Consider the following 12,397-nt stretch of genomic DNA (forward strand, 5'->3'; position numbering starts at 1 on the left):
CAAGTGGCTTACCCTGCACACGAGACGCACCATAACAAAGGCCCTCATCACCAGCTGACTGGATTATGGCAATGCTCTCTACGTAGGAATTGCCCCACACCATCTACAGAGACTTCAAACCATAGAGAACGCCGCAGACACCCGACCTCAGGCAACATTACTGTCTCCCCATGCAGAAGTCCTGCAATGCATGTGAAGGAGCAGCAGTGGCAGGTGAATGGTCCTTCTGTTTCCTAGACTTCAAGCTGCTGACCCACACACTCAATTTTTTGTAAACAACAAGGGAACCCAAAGGTATAGCACTAGGGACCTTGGGCAATAACGTATTTCAAAAAACAAGGGTCCCTAGTAGTTCAGGGATCTTAGCAAAATGATAGACATACGCTCAGTAGTATGTATGACCTTTGTCCAGCCGGACAGGATTTTTAATTAAAGTAATTTACAAGGATACAGAGGAGTTTTTTACAAGGTGGGTGCAGCCAGCAACCCACAGGGGACAAGACAAAACAAGGGGATAAGGGTTAGAGCGAGCAAGGCGGTCTGTATACTAGTAGTTCAGTGAACAGACGAAAATACATTTGAAAGCATCATTGTATGCAATTTATACTGTTCTTTATACATATGACGCTAATATGTCGACGTTTCGATGCCCATTTTGAAATGATTGGCATCATCTTCAGGACAGAAAAATAATATGCATGTCTTGAAAATCTTTAGGCAATTTAAGGCCTACACATATATTATACATACAATTATTTTAGGAAAAAGGGGGAAGAAAAATGAGAGCAAAGGTAAGTACTAGTTTAGCATGTAACACATCTGACCAACCAAAACAAAAGTGCATTTTCAATATATTGTTCTGTTAGCAACAGGTGCCAATAAAAATCAAGTGAGGTCACATGCGATTTACGGCGCAGTGGGGGGACGGATGGGGACGACGCGTGAATTACGAAAGAGATATAATTCAGAAGTGAACGAGTTCCATTTCAGTTGCTGTGCCTACGTATTTACTAGAGAAGCACGTGAGGTAAAATGACAAGGTTTGAATAGTTTAGGCGATCAAGGCTAGCGTGGCGTTTCATGCCGTCAGTGCCGGGCGGGTATTTGGTGCGGACCTCCGGTGCCGTATAACTGTGGTGGAATGAAGGGTGACGTGCAGGTTGTTCCAGTTTAGCCTACGCCATGTTTATAAAAAGACATTGTTGTCTATGGCGCAGGCACCCGGTCAAGCTTGTTTTACATTTCGTGGCACTAGTCTCGAGTGAAACAAACATGCTGCGCAGTGGTGACAGACAATTATATGACATGTTTTCATGCGATTTACCAGATTTGGGTCCAAACAATGTCTAGCTCCAGGGGACAGTGCCCAGTATCAAAGGACATATGAAGGGATACTCAATTATCTGAGCATATCGCTCGATTATTTTCCTGCCAAAAGACGGGTAAAGAAGGGTAAATACGGGGTTTTAAGTTAAAAGGCAACCACATAGTAAGTCCACGCGATATAATTACCAAGCCAGGGCAAGAGAGCCTCTTCATAGGAGACCGGACCAATCGTGTCTCACTAGGGAAAATAGTGAAATTAAGTTATATTGAACTTACAATTACTGATGGATTTTAAAGTTTGTAGAAGAGGCGAGAGAGCAAGGCTGCAGCGAGTACTTACTTCCTGGTTGGGTTGCACAATGGCAATTCTGGGTTCAGATGGGCGGGGATCGCTGTGGTGCTCGTGGCTAGAGGGAGGATAAAATGGTGTTTGCAAATCGACAAGGGACTAGGCGTGAATAGCACGGTGGCCATTTTGGAGTGGGATTTGGGACAGTGTGGGGGACATTTTGGTGTGGGTAAGTGGTGAGTGGAACACAAATTGTATTAAATATTTACAAGTTTACGTATTTACAAGGATATACATAATAAAATCATGAAACATTGTAGAGACTTGAAGGAAATAAGAATTACGATACAATTGTTCAAGGATTCATTTGTTCAAAGGAGGGGTGCCCAATCCTCAAGGCGATTAAGTCCTGTATGAATACTGTTGGTACGCAGTATCCAATGAAGCTCCTCCTTGTTCAATAATTGTGAAACATCTGCTCCCCGAGGTGGTGGTTTTACCACGGTAATGATTGTCCATGTCAAGTCATTTTCAGTATGGCCTTTGTCCTTAAAATGTTCAACGAGGGGAGCATTTGGGGTATTGCATCGGATTCTACTTCGGTGTTGTCCGATGCGTAGCTTTACCTTTTGGCTAGTTTGACCGACATATATCAACTGGGCAAAATATGGCATACACTACATTGGAAGAATTACAATTAGTGAAGTGCTTTCTGTCAAAAGTGATTGTGCCAAAGGTAAAAAAATTTCCCTCGATGGTGAAGTCACATACTACACAGCTACCGCATTTAACATGGCCTGTTAGTGCCGGTAAACCCCATACATCGTTGATCGTAGTTTTTAGGTTAGGTTGCGGTAGGGATGCCCTTACCAGATGATCTTTTACATTTTTCGCTCTCTTAAAGGCGAAAATTGGGTGCTCCAGATTCAATGTACCTGCATTTAATACAGGCCAGTGTTTAAGGACACTTTTCCTAATTGCATTAGAGGCTGGGGTGAACGTGGTCACACACACAAGTCTGTCCTGATCTTTCTTCTGTTTGGGTTCTAGCAAGGTATCTCTGGGGCAGTACCATGCCCTTTTGAGAGAACGCCGTACTAGTTTTCTGGGGTATCCCCTATTTCTGAGCTTGTTGCTAAGGGTTCTGGCTTCAGAGAAATAGTCTTGTTTAAAATAGCAGTTTCTCCGGATACGGAGGAATTGCGAGTCTCTGAGGGCGCGGGGATGGTGACTGCTATAATTCAGCAAGGTGTTTCGTTCAGTGGGTTTTCTGTGGAGGCTGGTAGTAAGGCGGCCCTCTGTGTGTTTGATTTCTAGGTCCAGGAAGGGAATCGAATCTTTGCTCGTGGCCAGTGTGTATTTCAAGCCGTTACTGTTGTTATTTAACCAATGTAATAGGTGTGTTATTGATTCGAATGAGTCACTCCATATCATAAAGATATCATCAATGTATCGTTTCCACAGGGCAATGACACTGTGGAAAGGATTTGATTCGGTCAGTATACAGGATGTCTCTGGATTATCCATGTACAGAATTGCTAGGTTGGGGGCAAAAATAGCCCCCATAGATGTACCCCGTACTTGGCCATAGAATTGCCCTTCGAAGAGAAAGAAATTTTTGGTAAGGCAAATCTCCAGAAGTTGGAGGATAAATAAGGATGGGACATTGTGTGGGCGCGGGCGTGTGTTGAGAACTTTTTCGACCACGCGTAGTGATTCATATTGTGGAATGTTGGTGCATAAAGATTCCACATCCAGCGTACACATGGTGCTGGATGTGGGATCAAAGGGGTATTCCTCAATCATATTAATCATTGACATACTGTCTCTGATGTAACATAGGGTCTCCGGGACAAATGGTTTGATAAAATAGTCTATATAGTGCCCGAGGGGCTCCAGGACCGAGCCGCACCCCGAGACTATAGGACGACCAGGTGGGGATTCACAATTCTTGTGAATCTTGGGTAAGCAGTAAATTACTGGTACCCGAGGAGCCTTAGTATTTAGGAACTCATGTTCCTTTTTGGAGAGCTATCCCTGTTCTAGGGCATCATTGGTAACCTCAGAAATCAATTTCTGTATTTCTTCTGTGGGATTACGTGGTAGTTTGCAGTAGTGTTCGGTGTTAGCGAGTTGGCGATGGATCTCGTTTTTATAATTATCCATCTCCTGAATCACAATCCCCCCTCCCTTGTCAGCTGGTTTTATTACAATGGAGGGGTTATTTTTCAAAGTGGTCAGGGCTTTCTTTTCCTCAATTGTGATATTATACGGAATAAATGATTTTTGTTTTTCTAAAGCAGCAAGGTCGTTGAGAACAAGTTTCTCAAAGGTTGGTATTTCCGGGGGGACCATGCTGCCGGTGGGTGAAAATTTAGATGGTGGTTTGAAAGGAGTGTTCGAATGCTTCATGGGAGTAGGGTTCAACAGAAAAAAGCTGTGAAGTCTGATCTTTCTAAAAAATCTTAAGAGCTCAGTTTGAGCATCAATGAAGTTAGGGCGAATAGTTGGAACAAATGACAGGCCTTTCGTGAGCAATGATAGTTCGTTGCCCGTGAGTACGTGTGAGGTAAGATTAAAAATCGGTAATAAGGCAGCCTCTGGTTCTGTTTCATCATTTTGGGCAACAGGAATTTGGCTTCCGTCTACCATTGGTACTGTTGTCGGCGGGTGAACCGTTCGCCTGGCGGATTCTGGCGATTGGGCCATCTCTGTGGCTGTTTGGCTCTCCCTGCCCCTGGGGGTTCTGTTTGGCCTCTGCCTCGCCCTAAAAAATTCCTATGGGAGGGACCTGGGCTATCACTTGGATCTGATTGTTCAGATGAGTCCCCCGAGCTGTCAGAAAAACCTACAAAATGTTGTCTTCTGTTGAACCTTCCCCAAGGTCTTTGGTTTTGAGGGCCACTATAGGAACGGTTGATATAATAATCCTTATTTAAGTAAGGATATGTTCTTTCCTGTGAGAAATTTTTAATGTCTTTTTTGACTTTCGTGGCTTTCTTGTTAAATTCAAGTTTGTGGAATTCCTCAATAGTTTTGGTTATTTTATCGAGAAGTTTCTTAGCTTCAGTATTGGTTTTCTTGTCTTTAAGTTGTTGTTCTAGGTCACGAATTTCACTGATGACTTTTTCCAGCTCCTCTGTAGCAATATCTATTCCAAGCACCATCCAGTGCCTGGAACAGGTCGTGCTAATGTAGCTAAATCCGTTTAAATACTTCGGGTTGTCCGTAAAGACCCCCGGAATATTTCGAACTTGGAGACCAACTGGTATTATGTTGGCTTTAAGATAATCTGTAAGAAGTTTTATCATTAACATTAATCTTACTTCCTTTTTCTTTATTTTCTCTAGTTCCTCAACTAATGTAGTACCTGTCTCAGTAGGTGTTTCAGAGGAATCAGAAAGGAGTGATGGTCCTCCTAGAATTGTATTGATGTACTCAAGAGTGTAGAGGGGTGGGTGGTCAGACATGCCTGGCTAAGAAGGAGAAATATGTGTGTAGGTGCAACCGTGAGTGAAAAGAGAGAAAATAATTACTGGAGAACCCACTTGTAAAAAGGGGTGAGGATTCACAATCCCTTGCAACTTTGCAGTTGCGCTACATTTTTTGTAAACAACAAGGGAACCCAAAGGTATAGCACTAGGGACCTTGGGCAATAACGTATTTCAAAAAACAAGGGTCCCTAGTAGTTCAGGGATCTTAGCAAAATGATAGACATACGCTCAGTAGTATGTATGACCTTTGTCCAGCCGGACAGGATTTTTAATTAAAGTAATTTACAAGGATACAGAGGATTGTTTACAAGGTGGGTGCAGCCAGCAACCCACAGGGGACAAGACAAAACAAGGGGATAAGGGTTAGAGCGAGCAAGGCGGTCTGTATACTAGTAGTTCAGTGAACAGACGAAAATACATTTGAAAGCATCATTGTATGCAATTTATACTGTTCTTTATACATATGACGCTAATATGTCGACGTTTCGATGCCCATTTTGAAATGATTGGCATCATCTTCAGGACAGAAAAATAATATGCATGTCTTGAAAATCTTTAGGCAATTTAAGGCCTACACATATATTATACATACAATTATTTTAGGAAAAAAGGGGAAGAAAAATGAGAGCAAAGGTAAGTACTAGTTTAGCATGTAACACATCTGACCAACCAAAACAAAAGTGCATTTTCAATATATTGTTCTGTTAGCAACAGGTGCCAATAAAAATCAAGTGAGGTCACATGCGATTTACGGCGCAGTGGGGGGACGGATGGGGATGATGCATGAATTACGAAAGAGATATAATTCAGAAGTGAACGAGTTCAATTTCAGTTGCTGTGCCTACGTATTCACTAGAGAAGCACGTGAGGTAAAATGACAAGGTTTGAATAGTTTAGGCGATCAAGGCTATCGTGGCGTTTCATGCCGTCAGTGCCGGGCGGGTATTTGGTGCGGACCTCCGGTGCCGTATAACTGTGGTGAAATGAAGGGTGACGTGCAGGTTGTTCCAGTTTAGCCTACGCCATGTTTATAAAAAGACATTGTTGTCTATGGCGCAGGCACCCGGTCAAGCTTGTTTTGCATTTCGTGGCACTAGTCTCGAGTGAAACAAACATGCTGCGCAGTGGTGACAGACAATTACATGACATGTTTTCATGCGATTTACCAGATTTGGGTCCAAACAATGTCTAGCTCCAGGGGACAGTGCCCAGTATCAAAGGACATATGAAGGGATACTCAATTATCAGAGCATATCGCTCGAATATTTTCCTGCCAAAAGACGGGTAAAGAAGGGTAAATACGGGGTTTTAAGTTAAAAGGCAACCACATAGTAAGTCCACGCGATATAATTGCCAAGCCAGGGCAAGAGTGCCTCTTCATAGGAGACCGGACCAATCGTGTCTCACTAGGGAAAATAGTGAAATTAAGTTATATTGAACTTACAATTACTGATGGGTTTTAAAGTTTGTAGAAGAGGCGAGAGAGCAAGGCTGCAGCGAGTACTTACTTCCTGGTTGGGTTGCACAATGGCAATTCTGGGTTCAGATGGGCGGGGATCGCTGTGGTGCTCGTGGCTAGAGGGAGGATAAAATGGTGTTTGGAAATCGACAAGGGACTAGGCGTGAATAGCACGGTGGCCATTTTGGAGTGGGATTTGGGACAGTGTGGGGGACATTTTGGTGTGGGTAAGTGGTGAGTGGCACAAATTGTATTAAATATTTACAAGTTTACGTATTTACAAGGATATACATAATAAAATCATGAAACATTGTAGAGACTTGAAGGAAGTAAGAATTACGATACAATTGTTCAAGGATTCATTTGTTCAAAGGAGAGGTGCCCAATCCTCAAGGCGATTAAGTCCTGTATGAATACTGTTGGTACGCAGTATCCAATGAAGCTCCTCCTTGTTCAATAATTCAAACATCTGCTCCCCGAGGTGGTGGTTTTACCACGGTAATGATTGTCCATGTCAAGTCATTTTCAGTATGGCCTTTGTCCTTAAAATGTTCAACGAGGGGAGCATTTGGGGTATTGCATCGGATTCTACTTCGGTGTTGTCCGATGCGTAGCTTTACCTTTTGGCTAGTTTGACCGACATATATCAACATACATGGGCAAAATATGGCATACACTACATTGGAAGAATTACAATTAGTGAAGTGCTTTCTGTCAAAAGTGATTGTGCCAAAGGTAAAAGTTTTTCCTCGATGGTGAAGTCACATACTACACAGCTACCGCATTTAACATGGCCTGTTAGTGCCGGTAAACCCCATACATCGTTGATCGTAGTTTTTAGGTTAGGTTGCGGTAGGGATGCCCTTACCAGATGATCTTTTACATTTTTCGCTTTCTTAAAGGCGAAAATTGGGTGCTCCAGATTCAATGTACCTGCATTTATTACAGTGACTCATTCGAATCAATAACACACCTATTACATTGGTTAAATAACAACAGTAACGGCTTGAAATACACACTGGCCACGAGCAAAGATTCGATTCCCTTCCTGGACCTAGAAATCAAACACACAGAGGGCTGCCTTACTACCAGCCTCCACAGAAAACCCACTGAACGAAACACCTTGCTGAATTATAGCAGTCACCATCCCCGCGCCCTCAGAGACTCGCTCCCATTCTCGCAATTCCTCCGTATCCGGAGAAACTGCTATTTTAAACAAGACTATTTCTCTGAAGCCAGAACCCTTAGCAACAAGCTCAGAAATAGGGGATACCCCAGAAAACTAGTACGACGTTCTCTCAAAAGGGCATGGTACTGCCCCAGAGATACCTTGCTAGAACCCAAACAGAAGAAAGATCAGGACAGACTTGTGTGTGTGACCACGTTCACCCCAGCCTCTAATGCAATAAGGAAAAGTGTGCTTAAACACTGGCCTGTATTAAATGCAGGTACATTGAACCTGGAGCACCCAATTTTCGCCTTTAAGAGAGCGAAAAATGTAAAAGATCATCTGGTAAGGGCATCCCTACCGCAACCTAACCTAAAAACTACGATCAACGATGTATGGGGTTTACCGGCACTAACAGGCCATGTTAAATGCGGTAGCTGTGTAGTATGTGACTTCACCATCGAGGGAAAAACTTTTACCTTTGGCACAATCACTTTTGACAGAACGCACTTCACTAATTGTAATTCTTCCAATGTAGTGTATGCCATATTTTGCCCATGTATGTTGATATATGTCGGTCAAACTAGCCAAAAGGTAAAGCTACGCATCGGACAACACCGAAGTAGAATCCGATGCAATACCCCAAATGCGCCCCTCGTTGAACATTTTAAGGACAAAGGCCATACTGAAAATGACTTGACATGGACAATCATTACCGTTGTAAAACCACCACCTCGGGGAGCAGATGTTTCACAATTATTGAACAAGTAGGAGCTTCATTGGATACTGCGTACCAACAGTATTCATACAGGACTTAATCGCCTTGAGAATTGGGCACCCCTCCTTTGAACAAATGAATCCTTGAACAATTGTATCGTAATTCTTACTTCCTTCAAGTCTCTACAATGTTTCATGATTTTATTATGTATATCCTTGTAAATACGTAAACTTGTAAATATTTAATACAATTTGTGTTCCACTCACCACTTACCCACACCAAAATGTCCCCCACACTGTCCCAAATCCCACTCCAAAATGGCCACCGTGCTATTCACGCCTAGTCCCTTGTCGATTTCCAAACACCATTTTATCCTCCCTCTAGCCACGAGCACCACAGCGATCCCCGCCCATCTGAACCCAGAATTGCCATTGTGCAACCCAACCAGGAAGTAAGTACTCGCTGCAGCCTTGCTCTCTCGCCTCTTCTACAAACTTTAAAACCCATCAGTAATTGTAAGTTCAATATAACTTCATTTCACTATTTTCCCTAGTGAGACACGATTGGTCCGGTCTCCTATGAAGAGGCTCTCTTGCCCTGGCTTGGTAATTATATCGCGTGGACTTACTATGTGGTTGCCTTTTAACTTAAAACCCCGTATTTACCCATCTTTACCCGTCTTTTGGCAGGAAAATAATCGAGCGATATGCTCAGATAATTGAGTATCCCTTCATATGTCCTTTGATACTGGGCACTGTCCCCTGGAGCTAGACATTGTTTGGACCCAAATCTGGTAAATCGCATGAAAACATGTCATGTAATTGTCTGTCACCACTGCGCAGCATGTTTGTTTCACTCGAGACTAGTGCCACGAAATGTAAAACAAGCTTGACCGGGTGCCTGCGCCATAGACAACAATGTCTTTTTATAAACATGGCGTAGGCTAAACTGGAACAACCTGCACGTCACCCTTCATTCCACCACAGTTATACGGCACCGGAGGTCCGCACCAAATACCCGCCCGGCACTGACGGCATGAAACGCCACGATAGCCTTGATCGCCTAAACTATTCAAACCTTGTCATTTTACCTCACGTGCTTCTCTAGTAAATACGTAGGCACAGCAACTGAAAGGGAACTCGTTCACTTCTGAATTATATCTCTTTCGTAATTCACGCGTCGTCCCCATCCGTCCCCCCACTGCGCCGTAAATCGCATGTGACCTCACTTGATTTTTATTGGCACCTGTTGCTAACAGAACAATATATTGAAAATGCACTTTTGTTTTGGTTGGTCAGATGTGTTACATGCTAAACTAGTACTTACCTTTGCTCTCATTTTTCTTCCCCTTTTTTCCTAAAATAATTGTATGTATAATATATGTGTAGGCCTTAAATTGCCTAAAGATTTTCAAGACATGCATATTATTTTTCTGTCCTGAAGATGATGCCAATCATTTCAAAATGGGCATCGAAACGTCGACATAGTAGCGTCATATGTATAAAGAACAGTATAAATTGCATACAATGATGCTTTCAAATGTATTTTCGTCTGTTCACTGAACTACTAGTATACAGACCGCCTTGCTCGCTCTAACCCTTATCCCCTTGTTTTGTCTTGTCCCATGTGGGTTGCTGGCTGCACCCACCTTGTAAAAAATCCTCTGTATCCTTGTAAATTACTTTAATTAAAAATCCTGTCCGGCTGGACAAAGGTCATACATACTACTGAGCGTATGTCTATCATTTTGCTAAGATCCCTGAACTACTAGGGACCCTTGTTTTTTGAAATACGTTATTGCCCAAGGTCCCTAGTGCTATACCTTTGGGTTCCCTTGTTGTTTACATAAAATGTAGCGCAACTGCATAGTTGCAAGGGATTGTGAATCCTCACCCCTTTTTACAAGTGGGTTCTCCAGTAATTATTTTCTCTCTTTTCTCTCACGGTTGCACCTACACACATATTTCTCCTTCTTAGCCAGGCATGTCTGACCACCCACCCCTCTACACTCTTGAGTACATCAATAAAATTCTAGGAGGACCATCACTCCTTTCTGATTCCTCTGAAACTCCTACTGAGACAGGTACTACATTAGTTGAGGAACTAGAGAAAATAAAGAAAAAGGAAGTAAGATTAACGTTAATGATAAAACTTTTTACAGATTATCTTAAAGCCAACATAATACCAGTTGGTCTCCAAGTTCGAAATATTCCGGGGGTCTTTACGGACAACCCGAAGTATTTAAACGGATTTAGCTACATTAGCACGACCTGTTCCCAGCACTGGATGGTGCTTGGAATTGATATTGCTACAGAGGAGCTGGAAAAAGTCATCAGTGAAATTCGTGACTTTCCCTATATAGCCTCTGGTGGCTTCTGACTCGACTGCAAGGTGGCTTGCAGTGAGGTGGCCCCACATTGTCGCTCGGTCCCCCGCATTGCCCTTAAGGCACACCTGCGGTGGCTACCGCCAGGTTAGTTGGGGAGAGATTGTTTGGGGGTACAGTTTGGATGGGAACTGGATGGTACTATTTGGAACCTGTTCTGGGGGGGAGGCTGAGGGTTGTTTGTTTAAAAGTTGATTTATTGTTGTTGGATGGGGGAATCGTCATCGGTAAGCAGTTGGCTGGGTATTTGCCCGTGCCTGTAATGTACCTAGAGGGACTGAAGCGCACGACTTGGGATAATGGCTGATCTCTCAACTCTAAAATGTATCACTTGGAATGTGCGGGGTCTGCACACCATGGCCAGGAGACATAAGGTTCACGCTTATCTAGTGCGTAGAGGAATACAGATTGCGCTGCTGCAGGAGACACATCTCACTAAATCAGAGGGGCTAGCGCTACAGCGTAGATGGCGCGGCCAGGTCTACAACACCACGTACTCGGCTTATGCGAGGGGTGCGCTGATATGGATAAAGGCGGGGGTGCCCTTTCAGGTCCATACTCATACTATAGATCATGGGGGAAGATTTGTAGCTATAGCGGGGAGACTGGGGGGTCGAGATGTGAGCATTTGCTGCATTTATGCGCCTAACACGGACCAGCTCGCCTTTCTGACAGAGTTGTCGGGTTCCTTAGCCCGCTACCTTTCAGGGCCCGTCCTATTAGGTGGCGATTTCAACTCGGTGCTTGACGTTCATCTGGATAGGTCCCACCCTCCCCTCCCGGACTCCCCGACGCACAGGGTGGCCAGAGGCAGGATGGACTGGCAGACTAAATGGGGACTGACGGATGTCTGGCGAGCGCAGCACCCGCTTGTCCGAGACTACTCCCACTTCTCCGGCATGCATGAGCTTCATGTGCGACTAGATGGCCTATTGGGATCGGGGGAGGTGGCTTCTTCGGTCATACGCTCTGAGTACCTGACGAGGACCATATCCGACCATAATCCATTACTGGTCGATCTCCGATGGCTTGGTGGTGCCTCCTGTGTGCCGACCTGGAAGTTACGCCCAGAATTGCTGGACGACCAGGTGTTCCGTAGTGACCTGGAGGACAAGATTGCGGGATACTTTGAGACGAATGAGGGCACGACCGCTGAGAGAGCCACAGAGTGGGACGCCTTTAAAGTGGTTGTTCGAGGTTATTGTATAACGCAGAAGGTTGGAGTGCGCCGCATAATTCTGGAGGACCTGGCGAAAGCTGATCGAGTCCTCCGCGACCTGGAACTGGCCCGCCCGGGCCGCCCGGAGCTCCAACAACAGACCCTAGCGGCTAAGGAGGCTGTAGCCGTAGAAGTTGAACGACTACGGAGCTATGACCATAAAACTTACCTGACTAGATCACTGGCTGAAGGCGACAAATCGAGTAAGTTACTAGCTTGGCTTGCCAACCCGACGAGACGAACATCGCCGATTGTGGCCATGCGCACTGCGGAAGGCAATGAGGTCTATACTCAACCCGAAATCCTTCACTGCTTCTGGAATTACTATGAGCAGCTCT

The 12,397-nt window shown here is 44.3% G+C and overlaps 1 protein-coding gene across 1 annotated transcript in view; it reads left to right on the forward strand.

Annotated features, from left to right (window-relative positions):
- Window positions 1-12,397, forward strand: part of OSMR (oncostatin M receptor) — a 357,357-nt gene that overhangs the window by 262,449 nt on the left and 82,511 nt on the right. The window lies entirely within an intron of this gene.

This window comes from Lissotriton helveticus, chromosome 2_1, assembly GCF_964261635.1.
Source record: "Lissotriton helveticus chromosome 2_1, aLisHel1.1, whole genome shotgun sequence".
NCBI classification, from domain to species: Eukaryota; Metazoa; Chordata; class Amphibia; order Caudata; family Salamandridae; genus Lissotriton; species Lissotriton helveticus.